Genomic DNA, 23198 nt, shown 5'->3' on the forward strand with positions numbered 1-23198 from the left:
TTTCTTCTTTCTTTCTTTCTTTCTTTCTTTCTTTCTTTCTTTCTTTCCTTTTCTTCTTTCTTGTATTATTTTTTGTATCTTTGTTTTGATTTTTATAGGTCAACTCATCGTATATCAGCAATTTTTGTGTGTGTCATTAGGAATCCTATTTTATAAAAAAATAACCCTAGTATTTTACCTCCCAGTGAATTCTCCCTCACAAATCTACTATATAAAATAGGTAAAAAGAAAGATGGGTGACAGTGAAATCTGGGAACCAGAGCCATTTGTGCTCTGTCATACTTCTATCTCATCATGGTGTAATTTCTGATGGATCTGGTCTTGAAGACTCTTGCAATGGAGACTGGTAGTAAAGAGCTTAGGGTTGAGGAGTCCTGGGTCCGAGGCCTCTGTGTTCTGCTCAGTGACTGAGTGAGTCATGTAGAACAATTTCTTATTCTAAATCTCTGTTTCTTGTGTATAAAATGAAAAAGTATTGAGCAGTCAACTTCTAGGATAATTTTCAGCTTCAAAATGTCATAATCTTTAGTGCAAGTCCCAGGATTGGAGCAATATAGTGTCTGTACATGAATACGCCTTATTGCTGTATAAATTACTTTTGGATATTTCTTCTTATCCTGATTTGAAGGATAACAAATTGGCAAGAACAGTTTCAAATTTCTTCAGAGACTAATTTCAAACCCAAGTATGTGAACTTGGATCCACTTGGAGCCTAGAGACTGTCCTGGCATTAGTAATTGTTTCTATTCTCTGAAATTGGGAGAAAGGCTAATAATATGAGGCATAGTTACATATTTCTTCCAGCTCTATGATTTCACCAAAATTTATTCCTTTTCCTCATTTATCCAAAAACCCCTGTACTTCCAAGTGAAGTTATTGTACCACTCACTTGCTCTTTAATTCTTATGAAACAAAATTTTGCTCTTATGAACAAAATTCTTATGATTCATGTTTTTTTATTTAAACTGCTTTGTGAAAATCCTTAACATCAATTATTGAAATGTCTTTCTGTAAAGTAAAAGAAAAAACCTTCTCTGCTGTAACTTTTCACACTGCATTTGGCAAGTAAAAACATGTTTTAAAGAGGAAAAACTTTGTTACTGATTTCAAATTCAATGTGGACCAGGTTAAAGCTATTTTTTTTTCTCTCCTAGCCAGATTTGGGATGTGGAGAGAACATTTTAATGAATAATATGTACCTGAGACCCATTTTCAACCCTGGGCTAGTAAACACTCATTTGTACAAATGCATATTTTTCCATACAGAGAATGCATATTATAAGAGTTGTTCTGCTCTATCGGTTATAGCAAATGCATGTTCTGCAAAATCCCCTAAATACCTAATTTTCTGGCAACAGGGACTATCTTATTAAAAAGTCATTTTAGTTTACTGTGTATTGCTAGAAAAAAAATAACACTTACTAAATAAGCAGCTTACTGCTCAGTAGAGAATCCCTTTCAAAATCACAATTAATAGAAGGGGAGAGCTGGGAAGTGCCGGGGGATCCCACAGTCTCGGGGGCTCTCACTGTGATCCTTGGAACACCAACATCATAAAAGACACAGCTGTAGATTCAGTAAATCAGAGCTTGGTTGGATCTTGACAGGTGACATCAGAAAATTTAAGCCACCTTCCATGCACGGGTTTTCTCATGTTCTTTGAAGGGTTTTGTTATTATTGTAATTGGAGTCTTTATATTATTTAATTTTATTTTCTAGGTAATATATTCATGTTTCAAAAAGACAAAATAAATGAATGAATGAATGAATAAATAAATAATATAAAAATATGATAAATAAGTATATATTCCCTCACTGTAGTCCTTTCCCTGCCCCTTATAGTTCCCTTCCCTATATTGGCAAGCTTTCTATTAAGTATCTAAAAGCTTTCTTTAATATTGCATGGATACACAAGGATTTATTTATTTTTCACCAGGATTTATTAAATTAAATCCTATATATGTACCTTTAGGTGGTTTCCAGTCTTTTTTTTTTTTTAATTTAGCAATGTTGTCAAGAATAACCTTGTTCATACAAGTTCACATATATTACAAGTACATCTGCAGAATTAATTTTTAGAAATAAAATTATTAGGTTAAAATGCTTGTTCACTTGTTGCTTTCATATAATTTTCAATGTACTCTTCATAGTGGTTGTACCAATTTCAATTGTGGCTAGCACTGAGAAAGAATGTTCTCCACAGTGGCCAATGTAATACATTTTCAAACTTTTTGATCTTTGTCAATCCATAGGTGAAAAGCTGGCATGTTAGTGTAGTCTGAATTTGAATTTCTTTTATTTTTGACCAAAATTGAGAATTTTGTTAGCATATGGAAAATCTATTAGTGATTTTTAATTAACAAAGTCTAGTGAGATTCTTTGCACATCTTTGGGAGTGGTTTTTATTTTATCTTTATCAGTCTGTTGGACCTTTTGTATGTTAAGAAAATCAGCCTTTTGTCTGTGATATGAATTATAAACGTGTAATATGCTGAAACTCCCACAATATTTTTTAAAATTTGATATAATTTTAGCAAGTAAATACTCTATGAAACTTTATTTACACAGTAAGAAAGGCTCTCCCATTTCAGAAGTTATACAGTGATTATATTGTTTCTTGTATTTAGAAGGACTTTGTACATTTAATTTTTGTTTTCTGTTTGAAAATGTTGTTGGTTAATGTTTAAAGTACAAGCATATTCATTTTGTATTTATTTTCACATGTCTACACAGTCATGCCAAGATGCTTTTAAAGAGCCAACATTTCTTCCAATTATTTTAGAATTTACTTTTCTCATAACTATATTTCTGTATGGACATAGGTCTATTTGTAGGACGATGTTCATTCTAATTATTTAATGACATATGTATGTAGCACATCAACATTGTTTTAGTGGCTTTGTAACAATTTTAATATCTGGTGGGATAGTCTATATTCATTACTATTTTTTACTCATATTTTTCCATGACATTCTTGATTAATTTGTTTTACATTAAAATATTTTTAAACATTTATTTGTTTATTCATGAGAGACAGAGAGAGAGAGAGAGCATGCACGAGAGAGAGAGGCAGAGACACAGGCAGAGGGAGAAGCAGGCTCCATGCAGGGAGCCTGATGTGGGACTTGATCCCAGGTCTCCAGGATCAGGCCCTGGGCTGAAGGCAGCGCTAAACCACTGCGCCACCTGGGCTGCCCCAAAAGAATTTTTTTTAAAGAGTGATCTTGCCTAACTGAATTAAAAAGACAAAAGAGAAGTATTGGTATTTTTCTGGGTATACTATCAAATTATTAAATGTATAGTTTAACTTGGAAAGATTTGACTTATCCACAGTGTTCTGTTCCCATCCCAAATGACAATGTGCCTTCCATTTATTCAAGTTTTCTTTTAGGGTTCTTCAAAGACATTTAAAGTTTTAAAATTTATTTCTAGGTGTTTTAGATTTTAACAGGATTTCCTTAGTACCATATAATTTCTAAGTATCCACTGTTTCTACTCATTTGTATCAACTTTGCATCTCACCATGTTACTGGTTCCTTCATTGGTTGCAGTGTTTTTTCAGTTGATTATTTTTCATTTTCCAGGTAAATAATCATCTTACTTGCCAGCTGTGTTAGTATTAACTTTTACTTACTATTTTAATACTTAAATGTATTTCCCCTATATATTTGTTTGCTCTTCTTCAGGAATATGACAGTTAACTCTCAGCATTTTTCTTCTAGACTTTAGTAAGAATATTCGCTTGTTTTTCTTTTGTGTCTATTGTCTTTGAGGTGCAAGTGAAAAAATATATATATTTTGCTATAAATTCATTATATTCTTGTTTTATTGTATTTTTTAACACTGATATGTTTAATTTTTTTCAAAGATTATTTTAATGTCTGTAAATGTACTTTTTTCTAAGATATAATAGTATAATTGATTATCTTATGAATGATTATATTAAAACATCTTAATTTTGAATAATTCTTATTTTCCTTAATACTATGGAATGATGATTTACTAATTTTTATATGCTGCTAAAATCTGCCTGCTGAAACCAAATTTAAGATTTTTGTGTCAAATCATTTATTTCATTATTTTTTTGTTATTTATTCTCCTTCCTCTCATTACACTAAAAAGGACAGATTTTATCTCTTGTTTTCTGCCAAAAACCCAGCACCTAAGACTGTGCCTCTCCCATAGTAATTTCTCAAAAGTAAGTTAATATTTATTATTTAATAAATTGAGTTTTTTTTTTTCTATTTTGCCTCTTTTGTTCAATTTCAGTGTCACCTTATATGCACTTCATAAAAAGCTTGGAAACAATTTAAATAGCATTGGAATGATCTCTGCTTTAAAGTTATAATTAGTTTAAATCTGTTGGAAGGCTTACCTTGGAATTCTAAATGTGGTTATGCAGCACTTAGAAATCTATGCATGGCTGGGTTAAGAAACCTTTAGTTGCATTTAACATTAAAAACATTTCTACCTAAATACAGATTATTTGCTATTTTTATATGTAGCCTTTTAAAAAATATTCCTATGTAATATGGAACTCTATTTATCTATCTATCATCTATCTATCTATAAACCATCTAGAAGTAATCCATACCTAATTTAAGAACAACTGTAAAAATCACACTGATGTCTCTCTGTACAATATAGTATTTTTTGTTTGTTTGTTTGTTTGTTTGTTTGTTTTTGTAATCTGTGGAAATGGAATCATACTGTTTGTGGTAATCTGTGATATTTGAGCTCAATAATACTTTTCTAAATCCACTCTTTTTGTGGGCTGTTGTAATTCATTCACTTTCACTGTAGTACGATATTCCACACGTTGGCTCTTTCGTGGTTTCTTGCTAGTATGAGCTGCATTACTGTAAATATGTTTGCCTCCATCTCCTTGTACTCAAAAGAGTTTATAAGTTATTTTCATAAATGAAACTGCTGGTGTGTATTATACTTCCATTCAAATCTGTAACTCCCAATTGTTTGTCAAAATGCTTTTATTAATTTACTATCCCACCAGCAGTGTGCCAAAGTTCAAATTAATGAATATTCACAGCTAATATTTGATATTATCAGACATTAATTTTTTGCCAATTTCATGGTGCAAAATGATTCTAATTGTGATCTTAATTTAGATTTCCCTGTTTACTAATGAACTGGAGTATATTTCATATGCTTTTCTTGACTATTTATGTTTATTGGCCATTTGTCTTTCCTTTTCCATGCAATTTTAGTTAACTACTAATTTGACATTTGTGATGGTTACTTCTTTAAGGGTTTAAGTGTTTTTCAGGATTTCTATTTTTTTTCTTGTGTCAGTTTTAGTAATTTATAATTTCTAGAGTTCCCTCTAATTTTTAAACATATTGGCATATGGTAATTCATACAATATTTTAGGCTTTTTTTCTTGTTTTAATTAGATGGTTCTCTACTTATGGTTTTCTTTTTATCTCTAATTTAATACTTATTTATGCCTGATGTTTTTGTTGATTCTCACCAAAGGATTATTTATATATTTAGTCTTTATTTTTATTTTATGAGAGGATTTGATTTGCTTCTGCTGGGTCTCATGCTGATATTAACTTTATCCTGCTTGAGGATCCCCAGCGTAGTTGAAGAATCTCAAATCACCTTCCAACTTTGCCCAGGGTCAAATGCTCAGGGTCAAATGCTCAGGGTCAAATGCCCAGGGTCAGATGCTCACAGCAGTGCTGGCATCCATGAAGATCCTGTCTTAGGTTCCCATGTTCTTGTTTTTTTTTTTTTTCTTGGTTATAGTTGTCATTATTGCTTTATTTGTTTTTTAAATTTTACCCTTAAAGATTGTCTTTAATTTCTAATAAGGCAAGGAGTACTCTAGAAATCACAAATTTGTAATTTCTGCATGTACTGGGTGTATTTTAGCAGGAAAGTTCTTCAGAGAATCCAGCCTAATATATATTCTTAGAAATCAAAGTATCCACACATTTATATTCAAACATCTATAAATATTTAATTTATGTGTATCTGTTATAATCATCATAAAGTTGGGTTTTGCTTCACTATAAAATATGAGTTTTTCTTAAAATTAAGTTTAGTTCATTTATATTTATGGACATACATATGTGCTGAGGTTTAGTTTTGTGAATTTATTATATATTGTTTGCATGCTCTTTAAAATGTATTACATTATGATGTTTTCTTTTTCTTTTTTTTTTTTTTTTTTTTTTAGTTTGGTGTTTACCTGATATTTGAAAGGTCTGTATGTTGGTTAAATAATAATTATAATTTTTGAATGATATCCTTAAATTTCTATTTAGTTTTGTACCTTAAAATTCCTATTTATTAAGACATTTGTAGGTTTTTTTTGGTGTTTTTGTTTGTTTGTTTTTACTGGTTACCTTCAACGAACTATGAGCTCACAATTAAAAATTGCTGAATACATAAAGGAATTGGTAATAGTGAGTGACAATGAGCAAAAAATAATAGACCAGATTTAATCCTCCCTGAGGAATTCAGATATTGGATTTATCAAATACAAAATAGGGAATAATTGTCATGTTAAAGATTGAATAAATAAGCTGGGCTTATTTAGTCCAGCAAAAACTGAACTAAAGAATAAAAAAAAAAAACATTAAAAATGCATGGAAAATATTTTTTAAAAGATCCAAATGGAATATCCAAAAATTAAAAACAATAAAATAAAATTTCTGAAATGACAAATTCAAAGTATATGTAGCAATAGGTGAGATATAGCTAAATAAAAAAGATCATGTTATTTATTTATTTTTTAATTCAAAGTACAGCACTGAGAAATAAGTATGTAGGTAATGTGAAATAAAGATTAGGAGAGAGAGGATAGACGGAGGAGATGTGGCATGCTTTTATTTAAAGTTTCAGAAGGATGGGGCACCTGGGTGGCTCAGCGGCTGAGCATCTGCCTTTGGCTCAGGGCATGATCCCAGGGTCCTGGGATCGAGTCCCACCTCAGGTTCCCTGCATGGATCCTGCTTCTCCCTCTGCCTATTTCTCTGTCTCTCTCTCTCTGTCTCTCATCAATAGATAAATAAAAAGCTTAAGAAAATAGAGTTTCAGAAGGAGGAAATTGAGACAAAATACTTGTGGAGATAAATACTAAGACTTGTATGCATGTGATTAAAAATGTGATTTTGCATACAAAGAATGACAAATACAAAAATAGTCTATTTCTTGGTGCCTTGAAACAAAACCTGAGAATAGCAAAGACCATGAAAATGTGTTAAAAGCAGCTATGAAGGTAAAAATTTATCACATACTTAAGAATGACAATAAAGCTGGACAATAGGCTCATAGCAAGTGGCAGCCACAGGACCCAGGGTGTGTACACTAATATTGCTAGAGCTCTGAGGGAAAACAATGTTCACTTGGGCTGCCCAATATATGAAGATGGATTCTTGGAATTATTGGGGTTTTGTTAACATACTGAAGTCTTTGTGACTTCTATGTTAACATACTGAAGTCTGCATTATTTTTTAAAATATTTATTCATGAGACACAGAGAAAGAGGCAGAGATAGGCAGAGGAAGAAGCAGGCTCCTTGCAGGGAGTCCAATGCAGGACTTGATCCCAGGATCCTGGATCACAACCTGAACCAAAGGCAGACACTCAACCACTGAGCTACCAAGGCATCCCTGAAGTCTACATTATTTTTAAATGTAGGTCTTGTTTATATACATAACACACTATAATATAGTAATATAAAACAATATATATAATACACAAATATAACATAAACATAATAAAGAAAATAGGTGAAATAGGACAATGATCTTTTTTGTGGTAGCTAGGTCTGAAATGGCTCCTCATGATCTCTGACTCCTAATAGTTACATATTGTGCTGTTCCTCCTTGTGTTATATCAGGCTGATGAGCCATAGAATGTAGAAGTGATGGTATTGATGGTTCTGTTTCTCTCTTTTGGATCACTTACGCTGGGGGAAGCAAGCTTTCCTGTGTGAGGAGATGCTTATTTGGTGGGTAACAAGGCCCTCTGCCAATAGCCAGCAGAGAATGGAGGCTTCTGCCAAACAGACACATTAGTGATATTAGAAATTGATCTGTCAGCCTCACTCAAGCCTTGACATGGCCGCCAATCAGTGGACATCTAGACTTCAACCTGAGACAGAACCACGTCGGTAAACTGTTTCTGAATGCATGAACCACACACACACACACACACACACACACAAATTGTGAGATGACAGGTTCTTGTTCAAGTCATTACATTTGAAGTAATTTGTTGCACGGCAGTAAACAACTAATACATTACTTAGTATGTGTCTTAGTAAGCTCAGGCTACCATACAAAGTACTGTAGCCTGAGTGGTTTAAGCAATAAGAATTTGTTTCTCACAGTTCTGAAGGATAAGTCCAAGATCAAGGTGTCAGCCTATTGGGTGTCCAGTAAGGGCTCCTTTCTGGGCTTGTAGATAGTCACCTTCTCCTTGTGATCCTGTATGGTAGACAGAGAAAAGTAGTGATCATGTCTTTTCCACCATGGTGCACCACTCTCATGACCTCATTTAAACCTAATTACCTTCCATGGGCTACATCGCCCAATGCTGTCATGTTGGGGGTTAGGGTATCAACACGTAAATTTGGGGGAGAAGGCAGCACAACTCAGTCCATAGCACTGTGAGAAAAACATTAATATTTTGGTGGCTATGTAAGCAGTAACATGAATTGCAGAAACCCTTTCAAAACCACAAAATCATAGATGATGTATTTCAAGATACCTGACATCAAACACAAGGGTGTTCCAGAATCTGTTTGATTTGTCATTCTGAACAGGCTCTTATTTGTACTTCCTTTATTCCCCCTCTTACAAGTGCAGTTAATTTTATCTAAAGATTACCCCATTGCTTTTTCACTCAAAAATGTATTATGAAATTCTTTCTAACTCAGTATAAAAAATAATATGTATCCAATTCTGTACAGGCTGCAGAGTATCCCATTACTTGAATAACCGTCATATATATAACCTATCCAATATTGATGTGCATTTGGCTTGTTTCCATTGCCTTGATTAACAAAACTGAGATGAATATCCTTATACATTCATCTTTGTAGTACTACTAAATTACTGCCTTAGGAAAAGTTTCTAAAGGTGCATGCAGTAGCTTTGCAGAAGTAATGGGCACCACATTTCACATGATTTATTTTCTTGTTCTGTTTGAAATTCTATGCTCATCTTATTTTGAAATGATATGATTGTCTCTTGCCAATAAAGTGAACCAAGCTAAATCTCTTGATACTTCACCCTAAATGTATCATTTTACTGCTTTTTGATTTACTATCATTGTTTATTTAGACAAATGAAGAGTCATATTTCCATTTCTCTTTAGGTTCCATTTTTTAAAATCAGTATTAATTTAACATAATATTAAACTGATATTTTAGCACTATATTACTTCCCTCAACTTCATTAAATTTACTCTGAATTACAAACGTAATGCATCTTCTCTGTAATAAGGTTAACTATCAAAGTGAAAATTAACTCAAATTTGGTTATAGGCACCTAAAAGCCAGGCTGCCATAAATTGGCCAGTGGGGTACCTTTTCTCCAAACATGGCCTGGACTCTCCAGCAAAGAGGAAAAAAAAACTTCTCTGTTTTTGCTGAGTCCTACCCTCATTCTTCTTCTGTCCCTTCTTTCAGAATCACATTATGCATGTTGGTGGGGTAGCAGAGCTCTTGATAGCACTAGACTGTGTTGTCTCAAAAAAGGAAAGATACATACATTTAAACAAGTAGACTGACTCTAGTAGAGAAACACCTGGGAAAGCCCTGAGGAATGGCAATAAACTAACTGCAATCAAACAACCTTGATCCACATTGAGCTGATAAGAGCACATGGGTGATTCTGAACCCTGGACCCTAGCACTGAGGCCATGAGAACCCAAGTGGAAGTCCCTACAGCCAAACTAAGGGAAAAAGATTTGGAGATACCCAGCTATGAGCCCCAAGGCATGTAGTGCAAATAATGGTTCTTTTTCATTTTCTTGGACAACAGAAGTCTAGGAATGGGAGGAGGCCCTTAAAATATCTGATTATCGACTTCTCAACCTTGGGTAGTGAGGACACTGGGAAAATTGAATCTTAATATGTTTTAAGTTTTAAAAATGTGGAATTTATTGCTTCATGGCTACCATGGAATAACTGATGACAGTAAAACTCAGTAAAACTCAGATTGTTTCATTCATTCATGCCTCCAGCAATTTATTGTTAGCCTACTAAAAAGTGGAAGTATAATAATGGATAGACATAGTCACTGTTCTCACAAAACTTCCAGTTTTGAATGGAAGTTTATGTTGAATGTGGAAATTTAACAATACCATAGAAACACATATGCTATAATAAATTATTATATCCTTCAGATTAAGAAGATGATTTGATAAATCAAAGTCATTATCAACTTTAACCATGGTTTTCCTGCTCAAAATACTAGTTTTAAATCAGTTCTTAATGAAGTAAAAAAAAAAAAAAAAAAAAGAAGTGTATCTGGTGGTGCTGGAGCAGGAAGGAACTTCACCAAATTCCATGTGAAACAGTGCCTGTGTTAGTCACCTCTTGCCCCCCCACACCTTTTTTTTTTTTACACTTGTCAGTATCCATGTTCTGATTTAATTGCAGTTGCCCCTTTGTTTATAGACTTTGTTCATATCAAATTCCTGAAGGGAGAGACTTTGCTTTATTCACTGTATTTGTATTTGTAGTGGTCAGAAAAGTTCCAAAGACAAAAATTTGCTAAATAAGTAAATAAATCTGAATCAGAGCTGCTTAGGATGTCAATATCCAAGCTATTATATTAAACAGTGTGAAAATCTTGAACAACAATAACATTTATTTCTACAAAGGCCAGATGTCATGAACTGTGAGATATATCACATAAAATTTTGACTTTTCAGTTCCTTCTATTCAAATCCAGAAGCACTGACTTTCCTTCCCTTTAGCCAGTAAGGATGGCCTGACACAAAGATCATATGGAAAACCACAGATTTGGAGCTCTGTGTGTCAGCCTCCTTCTCTCTTATCTAAACCCAACATATTATTCATCCCTTCTTTCCTTTTAGATAGAAGAAAGGATACTGCAAATCCTACTTCTTCAAAGTGCAATGAAGCATTGCTATAATATCAAAGTTCCCATTAAAGAACAGAAGAAACATCCCAGTTCACATGGTGAATATGCCTTCATTAAGAAACCATTTCCCTCTCTTTCCAAGTCTTGTGCTTAGAGGGAAAGCTGTCATTAATTGTGTTGCCACAGCTTTACTTACTTGCTTTCTCATGCACTATCTAATGTTTTGCTGAAATACAAGGATTTCTCCATGTTTTTCTCTCATCACCCCCCAGAAAACTCACTCAATACAGTTGCCTGCTACCCAAGTTCTTCTTTCATACTAAGCTACTATCAAAGGGGAGTCCTTGTTTTCATGGTGGATGTCACCTAAGTGAGATTCTCCTGCTACTTATACTCAAATTACAATTATTTGTGTTGCAACCCTCTGTTTCTCACTGACACTACAGCAGGAATTAAAGCTGTCTGTCTCTTTCTTGCTGAGATCTTAGTGTTTAACTTTTTCATTCCCTTTAGATCAGTATGGTTGTTGTACATACCATACAACAACCATAACCATGTTATATGTACATCATCATACATATAACAGACAGCTTATATTTGCCAAATTGAGGTCAAATGGGACCACTCAGCTTTGATTCTAAACCCTTCTAAAGCTGCTCTTTTCATTCTTTTTTAATTCTCTTCCCTTACTTTTTCCAGGAGATGTAGTAATCTTAACCTGTCCCTACTTCAGCAAACATGGGTTGGACCTGGATGTCAATGGTCACTCTGATAGGTCTGGTTAGAACGATGCATACCGTATTTTCCTTTTGATCTAATTAATATGAAAAATAAGATAAAAAAAGACAGGGAGACAAACCACGAGAGACTCTTAACTATAGGGAACAGAGAGTTGCTGGAGGGGAGGGTTTTGGGGGATCAGGTAACTAGGTGATGGGCATTAAGGAGAGCATATGATGTAATGAACACTGGGTGTTATAAGCAACTGATGAATCACTGAGCTCTACATCTGAAACTAATATTACACTATATATTAATTAAATTGAATTTAAATTTAAAAAATATATGTGTCCTCAATCTAACCTAGGACATTAGTCACAAATTTTCAAAAAAACAAAAACAAACAAAAAAAAACCCACCAAAAAACATGAATACAGAGCAGCAATGTATTGATGGTGAATCATTTGAACAGACATTTACAACATGGAGCTATAAATGATTGAACATTTTCAGGAAAAAAGGGAAGGGGTACCTACATTGGTCTTCAGGATTCACATATTATCTTCATCTCTGAGATTTTTCAGACTTTTTAAAGTGGTATATTTCTTTTTTGGAAACAACCAGATTCTGTGAATTGTAACAGTGTTTCTGGTTGTAGAATAACTATCTGTGCCGTGAGTACAGAGGATTTGTATTTGTGCCATATTGAAGGCTAAGCAAGGTAGGAAAATCCACAGCTGGCTATAATGCCTCTTGACTCTATGAGAATTATGTCCCCTAATGTCTGAGAACTCCATACTGTCAGATGATCTCCAGAGGATTACACCAGAGATACTTAAAATAAACCCATTCAAAGGGATGATTATTATATATAACTCCTCTTCCTTTCCCTTGACTTTATGCACAGTCCCTCTATATTATTCTATCCATGTCAAGAATAATTCAATCTTCCATGGCCTCTTCTCCCTCTTGATGTCTGACTTTTGCTGTCTTTCCAGTCATTAGAAATTTCACTGAGGTAGACAAAGAAAGGGAGTCAGCATTAAAGAAATGGGTAACCCATGTCCCTTAATAATGGATCCATTAAGGGCAGCCCCAGTGGCCCAGCGGTTTAGCGCTGCCTTCAGCCTGGGTTATGATCCTGGAGACCCGGGATGGAGTCCCGCGTTGGGCTCTCTGCATGGGGCCTGCTTCTCCCTCTGCCTGAGTTTCTGCCTCTCTCTCTCTCTCTCTCTGTCTCTCGTGAATAAATAAATAAAATCTTTAAAAAATTATTATAATAATGGATCCATTAAAAGACTTGCTATTATTTTGGATAGCAACTACACAATTTTTAAATATATGTAATGGGTAAAACAGTATGATGAAACTAATAATATGAATAATAACAGTGCTTAAGTTGTCATTCAACAAGTATTGATTATGAGTTATGTGTCAAGCACTAAAAGAGGTACTCAATATAGTATTGAATAAAAATAACAACTGCAACAACAGTAACAATAATAATAAATAGTAACCCACCCTTCAGAATCTTGTATTCTAGTTGGGGAAAACAAGTGAAAAAATAAACAAGCATGAAAAGTGTAGACAAGTATAAATGCTCAAACAGAACAGTAGGATATATAGAGAGAGATGATGAAGGAATATTTCTAATACTGGGATTAATGTCATGTTCTGCATTGAGGTGCAAAAACTCAATGGGATAATTAAAGAATGAGTGTAACCCAACTCAGCATCAGGCCATACAAAAAAATTAAACATAGACTCACCATATAGACTAGCAATTCCACTCCTAGATACACACTCAAAATAATTGAAAATATTTGTTCACTCAAGAACATGCACACAAATGTTCCTAACATCAACATTCATAGCCAAAGAGTGGAAACAATTCAAATTTCCATCAATTGATGCTCAGATAACTGAGAACTATGATATGATATACCCATGGGAGGAAATATGTAGATATACTAAAAACCACTGAATTACACACTTTAAAAGGGTAAATTTAAAAAAATAAAAAAAAAAATAAAATAAAAGGGTAAATTTTATGATACATGAATTATAGCTCAATAAAAGAGAACTTGATAACTTATGTGTCTACTTGCTAAAAATAGTAATCCATTCAATACCAAACTCTGATTATGTCACTCATCAGTTTAAAATAACAGATCCTGGGCAGCCCGGGTGGCTCAGCGGTTTAGCACTGCCTTCAGCCCAGGGAGTGATCCTGGAGTCTCGGGATTGAGTCCCACATCGGGCTCCCTCATAGAGCCTGCTTCTCCCTCTGCCTGTGTCTCTGCCCCTCTCTCTCTCCTCTCTGTGTTTCTCATGAATAAATAAATAAAATACTTAAAATAAAATAAAATAATAAAATGAAATAATAAAATAAAATAACAGATCCTCTAGACCTATAGGATAAATGTCAAACACAAAGTCAACACGTGTTCTTTATTATCTGATCTCTGCCTGAGTCTCCAGCCTCTTTTGCAGCTATTCCTCTCCAACACTTTCTTGAGTCAAAAATACTCACCTTTGCTTTTCCACACCATGAGCTCTCCTGCATATTATACTCACTCCAATCCCACTACTTGGAATCGTTTACCCACCTCCTTCATCAACTAGTTAATTGCACTTGTCCTTCAAAACCAAATGCAAAATATTACCATATTCATAGTGACCTCCTCTCAGAGCCCTTGTCTCAATTTAGAAATACTTGCCCTGTGGTCCAGTGGAATCCTCTGCATATCATAGACCCTTTTCAACTTGTATTATGAGCTTCTGTTTCCCCATTCATCTCCTTCTTTACATAGTATGCTTTGTGAAAGCAAGGATCATTCATATTTTCTTCTATGTGTCTTCAACACTTTTCAGAGCGAGTGCTCAGTGAAATTGTTGTGACTAGAATACAAACAACATGTTAGTTTTCAGACCAAAGAATTGAATTAAGTCATAACTTAAGAGGATTTTAAAAAATAGGATGTGTTGTGAACCTTGGTAAGAGTGTATATTTAGAGAGAAGAGGGGGAAGTATAGGATACCAAAGTAAGGAAATAAGGTTTGTCAGAAAGGAAAAGAGTTCCCTAACTTATTATATGGGAATCCATTTTTTGAAGGATGTCCATAAAATGTATTATATATACCTAACCATTAATGAAAGCAAAATAGGGTGCTGTTTGTTGTACTTTTTCTGAGCCGATAGGTATACACCAACATGGGAACCAAGATGATGTGATGATATCAAGGATTATTCAGCCATTCTATGGTTGTTGGATATTGGAGTGGTTTACACATTTTTGTTATTATAAGTGTCTTCCCCCCAACCCCAGATATCTCATGACTCACTTGGTCATCTTGTTCAATCTCTGCTCAGGTGTCATCTCTTTGGAAAAGTCTCTCCTGATATCTAAAATAATGACTTTTATGTGATCATATGTTCACACTCATCATTGTCAGACTCCCTAGCTACAAGGTCTACAGAAGAATGGATGTTTGTTTCCAAATCCTAGAACGCTGTCCAGCTCACAGTATGTACTCAAAAAACACGTAGTGAATTAAGTAAAAAGTAATGCTATGAATATGAGTCTAAATATTGCCTTTATATTTTTAAGGGCTAATTAATAGAAATCAGATTTTAAAAATCAATATATATTAAGTTTTCAAGAACCGTTTCATATTACGTTTTTTTTTTGACAAAAGCTACACCAATTTTTCAGTTAAACAAGTTTTCCAGGAATAAAATTTAAGTTTCATCTCACCAACATACTAACCAGTACTTAGTATATTAAATATAATGAGACATTTTTACATAGTGGTCAATTTGTTAGACATAAATAACAATAAACCAATAAAAATGCCCTTTCTAATACATTGAGGTCACACTATGTTGATCACAAATATAAAATTTTAATGCTTTTCAGTTTGAGACTAATTTCATATACATTAACCTTTTATGTATCCATATAAATATAGCTATACATGCATATAAAATAACCAATTCAGGCATTTACATAATTTTAAAGATAAATGCAAATGATTCTTTATGATGACAATTGAGAGGTCAAGGAAAGGTTAAATCAAAATTTATCAAGTAGAAATAAAAAGAATTAAGTTGGTTTATTCAGAAGAATTGTATTGATTTGTCAGAACATGGGGACATAGAAAGAATAAAGTTTATAATAAGTATGAGTGAGATAAACAGGAAATATAATAAAAAGAATAAGCTGAGTTAAGTGACTTTACCAAAACCACACATGCCAGTTTCCCTAGCAATAGAAGTTGCATCTGTCTGTACTTACATTATTTTTTAATTATGTGAAAATGGAGTAAATTGTAAATAAATGATAAGGCATTGTGGAAAAGTAGGGGAAAGGGGTGCGGTGGATGTGAAACAAAGCAAAATTTCATGAAGAAGAGCTTGAGTTATGTATAAACAAAAGTTATCTTGAACTTGTACATGCTAAAAGCTTGTGTGCTAAAAGCTTTGTGTCAAAGTAGGTCTTAGCTCTTCAATTGGATGATAAGAGCTCACAGAATATGTATTACACCCTGTACTCCTTTGTTACCCCTAGTTCTACCCTTACCTCCAGCACAGAGTCACCAGATAGAATACAGATGGTTCTCATGGGCTTCCTTGACCCCATTCAGTCCCTGAAGCCACCAAGATTGTACCTTACAAGACTTGAGGAGCTCCATTCTTATTAGTGAATGGTCTGAGAAGATTGTGAAGTTGTTCATACCCACATCCCTGAATATGGATGCAGAAAATTTAAGAAACCAAGTGTCCACTGAGCTGCCACCTTTCTATGTTAGCCCTATCACAGGAGTCAGGCACCATGACCCACCCCTGGCCTCACCCTGCTTTCTACTTCCCATGGTGGCTTCCTACTAATATGGAGTGTGCCTTGTCAACTCATTCCTTCGTACTCCCTCTTCCTGGCCACAGAGCTAGTGTCTGCTACAAATTCTGTTCTTTAGTGCACGAAGCAAGCTTTCATCATTGAAGGCTTGTGGTGGTTTAGAAATCTCAATTTGGAAACATGTAACTAGGGCAGCTCAGGTTGTGAGAGTAAATACACACATCTTATAATAAAGTAAATAGTAGCACACTAAATTAATTTAATAGACACACTTAACTAATTTGCTTATGTGTCTGTGATACGGTGTGTGCATGCTCATGTACGTATGCTTTTTTTTGCTGTCAATCTTGGAACAAAGTTTTCTCTCTCAAACTGGAGTCACTTCCCTCATTAAGTCAGTAAACAAATGCAAACAGTAAATAAAACCTCTTACATTAAGTTCTTCCTTAGTTCTAGAATAAAACTAGAACTTCGTAAGGCAGCATGAATTATCCTCCATGGTCTAGCTCTCCCCTAACTGTCCAGGCTTATCTAACACTATAAATATTCTCCTTTCTTCTTTTTTGGTCAGGTATTCCAACAGCCTTCTCTGCTCCAGGTAACTTAAATGTAATAATTAGCATGTTTCCGCCATCCCATCTTCACTCCCATTGTTCTGTTAACCTTTCTGCTCACAACTGTAGCATTCCTCAAGCTCAGCTCAGACCAGATCTCTTCATGGCCCATCTCCAATTTCTTGATCCACATTAATCATACACCCTATGGCTTTTAAAGTTGCCCTGCCAAACCACTGTTCAGAACCCATTTCATGTAATCTTCAAGCATGTTTGCATGTGTGCCTCCTCCAGAGCCTGAAAGTTCTGTGAAATGGTGCTCCATCCACCTCAGGTGTTAAAGTGCATGGAAAGCTCTCAAAAGCCACAGCTGCTCCTGGAGTTAAGCAAATTGAATACAAAGTTCATTTTACAATAAAAAAGAAAACTAATGTTTACCAAGCAAATATAAGTGTCAGACATTGTAAAGTATATTATTTATCTCCCTGCAGGAGTTTCTATTTCTCATTTATATTTGGGAAATATAAGTGATTCTTATGGCATATAAATTGACTAGGGTTAAGAGCTAATCCTGTTTCTTCAATTTCCTCCTCTCATGTTTTTACCATTGGTATTGTCCTGATTCGGCTCTGGTTGAGAGAGAACAGTATGATCTCACACCATTGTTAGAAAGGTCCCTTAATGTCATTTACCTCCCTGATGTGTGGGCTTTTTGGAGCTTTCAGCAGACAGCACTATCTTTACGAAGCTTTCATTATTTTGCTACCAGTGACTCATCTACCACAAATTGTTTTACCCTCAGCAAGAGAGTGAAGGATACAGTCTTCGGGATGTGACAGTGTTTTAGGTGCTGGCTCAAGTCTTTTGTGATCATCTAAGTTGAAACTGAAGCAAGAAGCAGATTTCACACAACGCAGGCGGATTGATGGAAACAACCAAAAGTTCTCTCATTACTAGCAGAACCCACCTTTGTGAGGGAAAGACACAAATGTGTCCATGATCCTCCTGGAGGAAAGTTTTCATGTAACCTAGAAAGCAGAACTGCAGGAAGTCTGTCTTTTCCTAGTGCAGCAACAACTTGAAATTATATGGGGTCTTTCCATGATCTGGCCTCCTTTCAATATCTGCTAGGGTTTTTTTTTTGTTAAGAAAAAAAGATTTGTTAAGATTTTATTTATTTGACAGAGAGAGAGAGAGAGAGAGAGTATGGGAGAAGCAGACTCCCTGCTGAGCAGGGGGCCCAATGACAAGGGACTCTATCCCAGTACTCCAGGATCATGACCTGAACCGAAAGCAGACGCTTAACCAACTTAGCCACCCAGATACCCCTCTGCCAGGGTTTCAAATCAGACATTGCTTTTTGTAATATTGGAACACATTTACTTAAAATAATTGTTGATCTAGTAGATGCCAATGTTTTCTACAGAAACAGGATAGAGCAAACACACACATAGCCTCAAGAAGACCTGTGAAATTTTCTATCCCATTATATGACTTGGAGTGCCAGGTGTAGGTTAATCAATGGTTCCATGAAAAAAAAAATAGGGAAATGGAAAGTCAACAGTTTCACTGCCTGATGGTGTAAAATCATAACACATTTTCTGTTTTATGATGGAGAGGTCATGTGGCATTAGTACTCAGTGTCCCTGCCAAAAGCATCAATCCAGATGGGAACATTAATTTATTCGACCAGATGTGTGACAATGTCACTCTGAAAGGTGGTTACAGTATGCTGAACTGGCATATATCATCACAGAAATTGCACTGCTAATAGAATATATCGAATTAGCTGCTCTCTAGTGAGACCTCAATCATTTTGAACCACAAGGAATGTAGGATTTTAGAGTTAAAACAGACTTTAGATCCCAGGTAGTCTGAAAGTTTCATTTGATACAAGAAGAAGCTAAGGCTCAGTGAGATAAAGTATGTTGCATAAACTTTTTAACCTATATGTGGTAACATTGATAATTGATTCTAGACCCCAAGACTACCTAACCAGACCTCTATGCTCTATGACCTTAATCACAGTTTCATATTTCCTCCCATTTTTTTTTTACTCACAAGTTAAGCTTTGAGTACCTACTGTATGATAGGTGCTATCCTAGGCATTCCACAAACAGTGGTGGAAAGATAAGAAAGATTCCTGCTTTTGAGGGAGCTACTTTGTAGTGGTCAGCATCAGACATAAATGAAATGTGTGTGACCAAAGACAAGTGCAAAGAAGAAAACGCAGTAGGATAGTAGAATAGAATAGAAGTAGGATAAAGAAGGATGTGCCAATCCTGTTCATATTCATAACTACCAAAAGGAGCCAACAGAGTGATTAAAGATGCTTTTATAAAGTACAAATAGCAAGTGTAATGTTCATATGAGCTTGGAGAGGAAGAAGAAGACAGTTGATTGGCTGCAGCACACTGAGCAGTGTGGAAGATGCCCAGCTCATGCAAGGCCTGGTGAGTTCAATTTTATTCTAAGTGCAATGGGAAACCATTGGAGGGATTTACACAAAGGAGCAATAGACTCCGATTGTTAAGCACCTAATGGTACATGGTCTATCCCAGGACATGTGATTTTTTAGGCTACAGAGCACTCTAGCAGCAGACACTATAGAATGTAACTCCTACCCAATCTTGTATTCACTCAGGTTCCTACTTGAATTAATGGTAAGGTCGAGAAAGCTTTGAACAAACCTCAGTTAAACAATAAAACAATTTTTTAAAAAATTGATAGACTACTGCTTTGAGTAGCTTTAGGTTTACAGAATTGATCAAATAAGGCAGAGTCCTCATATGCCCCCTCTTCCCCTCACATTTCCCCTATTATCAACAGCTGACATTAGAATGGTATGCTTGGAACTGATGGAACTGATCAACCAATGTTGACACGCAATTATTAGCTAAAGTCCATAGTTTACATTAGTGTTCATATGTTGTTCTGTACTAGGAGTTTTGACAAATGCACTGCCATTTATCCACCATTATGGTATCATACAGAATAGTTCATTGCCCTAAAAATGCCCTGTACTTCACGCACACACTGGTTCTCCCCTACCCCCAAATCTCTGGCAACCACTGATCTTGCTACTGCAACTTGTTTGGACTTTTATAGAATGTCATATAATTGGAATTATATGTAGTATGCAGCCTTTTCAGACTGGCTTATCTAAGTAATGTGCATTAAAGATCCGTTTATGTCTTTTCATGGTTTGACACTCACTTCTTTTTTATCATTGAAAAAAAAGTACTCTAGTGTATGGACGTACCACAATGTGTTTACTCATTCATCTTTTGAAGTACATCTCAGTTGCTTAGGGGTTTTTGGTGATTAAGAATAAAGGTGTATCTGTGTGCAGTGTTTATGTGGACATAAATTCCCAACACATTTGTATAAATACCAAGGAGCATGATTCCCAGGTTTTATGGTAAGAGTATGCTTAGCTCTGTAAGGAGCTGCCAAACTGTCTTACACAGTGACGGTACTATGTTGTATGCCTACCAGCAATGAATGAGAGCTCCTGTTGTTCCATATTCTCACTACCATTTGGTATTTTCAGAGTTTGGGGGATTTTACCCATTCTAGTAGATGTGTAGTGGTATCTAGTTGTTTTAATCTGCAACTCTCTAATGTCATATGATATGGGTATTTTTTAACTCATTTGTTCTTAAAGAGTAATGTATAAATTGCTTTTCCTATAATAATACCATATGCATACATATATATGTATAAATATGCATATATATGTTTAGTGTGTATGTGTTTATATATACAAAACTATATATATGTGTGTGTATATACACTGTTATATATAAATAAATATATGTGTATAAACATATAAAGAATAGAGCATCACCATAATTTTATATATAAAACTGGTGATGGTGATGCTCTATTATTTTAGTTCAACCAACATATACTTAGTAGCTTTGATGCTCTAGTGTCTACACCAGGCACTGAAGAAACAGGTGATTCTGAGAGCATCTCCTCTCCTTCTATGACTTCACGGTCTAACACAGAGGATATGTAAGCTGAGCTGTGATGAAAGGAAATATGGAGCCATGAGCGCTCTTCATTTCCTTAATGGACTCAGAGAACCTTCTGAAGTAAAGAATCCTAGAACTGAGTTAAAACAAGGCAGAAAAGTTTATCAACTGATGACAGTAATTTTAAGTCCTGGGTCATCCAGCCTGGGCTCTCAGGGAGAGAAGTAAAGTTCAGGAGTATTGCCATAGCAAACATGCATGAGAGATAATCATGGAGGTCAACATAAGCCAGCAGTAAGATCTGACCGATATAAAGAATACTGATGATTATTTGGCTATGAAAGCAATATCCATATCTAAGTCCATTTCCCAATAGGATAGGCTTATTTACTTATTAAGCCTGGTCATTAGAAAAGTTCTTAATATCCATCCATGAAATATAAAGAGTTTTGATGGCAATGCCATGTGGCTTTAGTAATATAATACCATTATATTAGATACAACTTGACTCTTTTATTTTTTTTAACTTAATTCTTCTAAAACAAGTTTAAAAAATTTCTATTACATGATGGAAACATAACAAAATGCAAACATATTAAAAATTAGGTAATGATCTTAGTCATAAATTATGGTAATTAATATTTTGGTTTATAATATTTCATGTTTTCAATATGTATGTATAGACATTTGTATTAAGAATATTGATCACTAAATGCTCTTTCACTTCATTAAATGGAGGTTTGCAACATCGTTTTTAATGACTTCTGAGTAATCAATCTGTGAAATGAACAAAGCATGATTTATTTACCTATTCTCCTTTGAAGGTTAGTTCAGGCACCTCCACTTTTCCATATTATAAATAGATCTGAGATGAAATTGTGGTATTAAATCTTTGGGAACCAATTCAATTATTTAACTAGGATTCTTCTTTATGAGGTTAAGTTTCTGGGTCAAAATGTATGCACCTATTTAGTAGGGCTTTGATAAATATTGGTAAATAAGTAAATAAGTCTAAAAATATGACAATAATGAATGTACATATACATATAAATATATGAGTATATACAAGTATGCATATATATATATATATCCATGAGCATTCATTTTCATATTCCTTGTATTATTTATGTTAATGCTTTTCAATATCAAAGACAGAAAATACATCAGGGTTGTTTTATTTTGTAATGATCATCTCTTGCCTGGTCCAAAGTTCTATCTCCTAATTCTGTCTCACTTCAGTTCTTGTCACTGGGAATACATTCTGTACAGAGCAGCTAAGGGATCTCTTCATAGAGGGAATCCATCCTTATCGCCTTCCTCAAAGTCTTCCATTAAAATTCTGTTACTTCTCATCTCTCATGGAATGGGGGAGACAGAGCTGGACAGCCCTCCTTGCTGGGTTATTAGCTAGAAGATATCTAGCTTTGTTTTAAAATGATGCTAGGTTAGTAGGTTAAATTTTCCCCTCCATTCACGTGTATTTTCTCCTTTCTTCCCACAGGATCTTCATCCTAGAATAAATTAGAATTAGAATAAAACCTAATTGTTCCTACTAGATAGAGTCTCTTCCTACCTGCCTGATCTAATTTCACACCCTGTCTATTAACTCCCTCCTATGACTCCTGTCATGCCCCACTCCCACTCCCAATCTCAAGCTTTATTGAAACTTCTTTCCTGTTCCTTAAGGTATGGCCCTTCTCCTTCCCTGCCTGGAACATTTCCTGAAATAGCTGTATTTTGGTGCCTTCTCCTGATTCAAAACTCAGCTAACATACCACCCCAGAGAGCCTGTCCCAGAGGATCTGAACCAAGGGAGCCCCAGCTCCATTTCCAGTGACCCTGTGAGATTACCTTGTTTTGTTCCATTAACAGCATCTACTACTATCTGGAAGTATCTTGTATTTTTATTTGATTCCCTTTTGTAAACAGATAGCTGAGACCTTGTCTATGTTCTCCATTCTGCATTAGCACCTAGCCATGTCCTTGACAATAAGTCCA

General features: G+C 34.8%; 1 long non-coding RNA gene across 6 annotated transcripts in view; it reads right to left on the reverse strand.

Annotated features, from left to right (window-relative positions):
* The window catches only part of LOC144301307 (uncharacterized), a 106113-nt gene that overhangs the window by 54200 nt on the left and 28715 nt on the right, over window positions 1-23198 (reverse strand). For 4 of the 6 annotated variants that reach the window (XR_013368137.1, XR_013368136.1, XR_013368132.1 and 1 more), the window contains 2 exons: window positions 14528-14708; window positions 8361-8459 (listed from right to left, as the gene is read on the reverse strand). This is a non-coding gene — a long non-coding RNA (uncharacterized LOC144301307). Of the gene's footprint in view, window positions 1-8360; window positions 8460-14527; window positions 14709-22368; window positions 22712-23198 lie in introns of those variants that run through there. The other 2 variants (XR_013368133.1, XR_013368134.1) reach the window with 1 other exon arrangement.

The sequence above is a fragment of the Canis aureus genome, chromosome 2 (assembly GCF_053574225.1).
Source record: "Canis aureus isolate CA01 chromosome 2, VMU_Caureus_v.1.0, whole genome shotgun sequence".
NCBI lineage: Eukaryota > Metazoa > Chordata > Mammalia > Carnivora > Canidae > Canis > Canis aureus.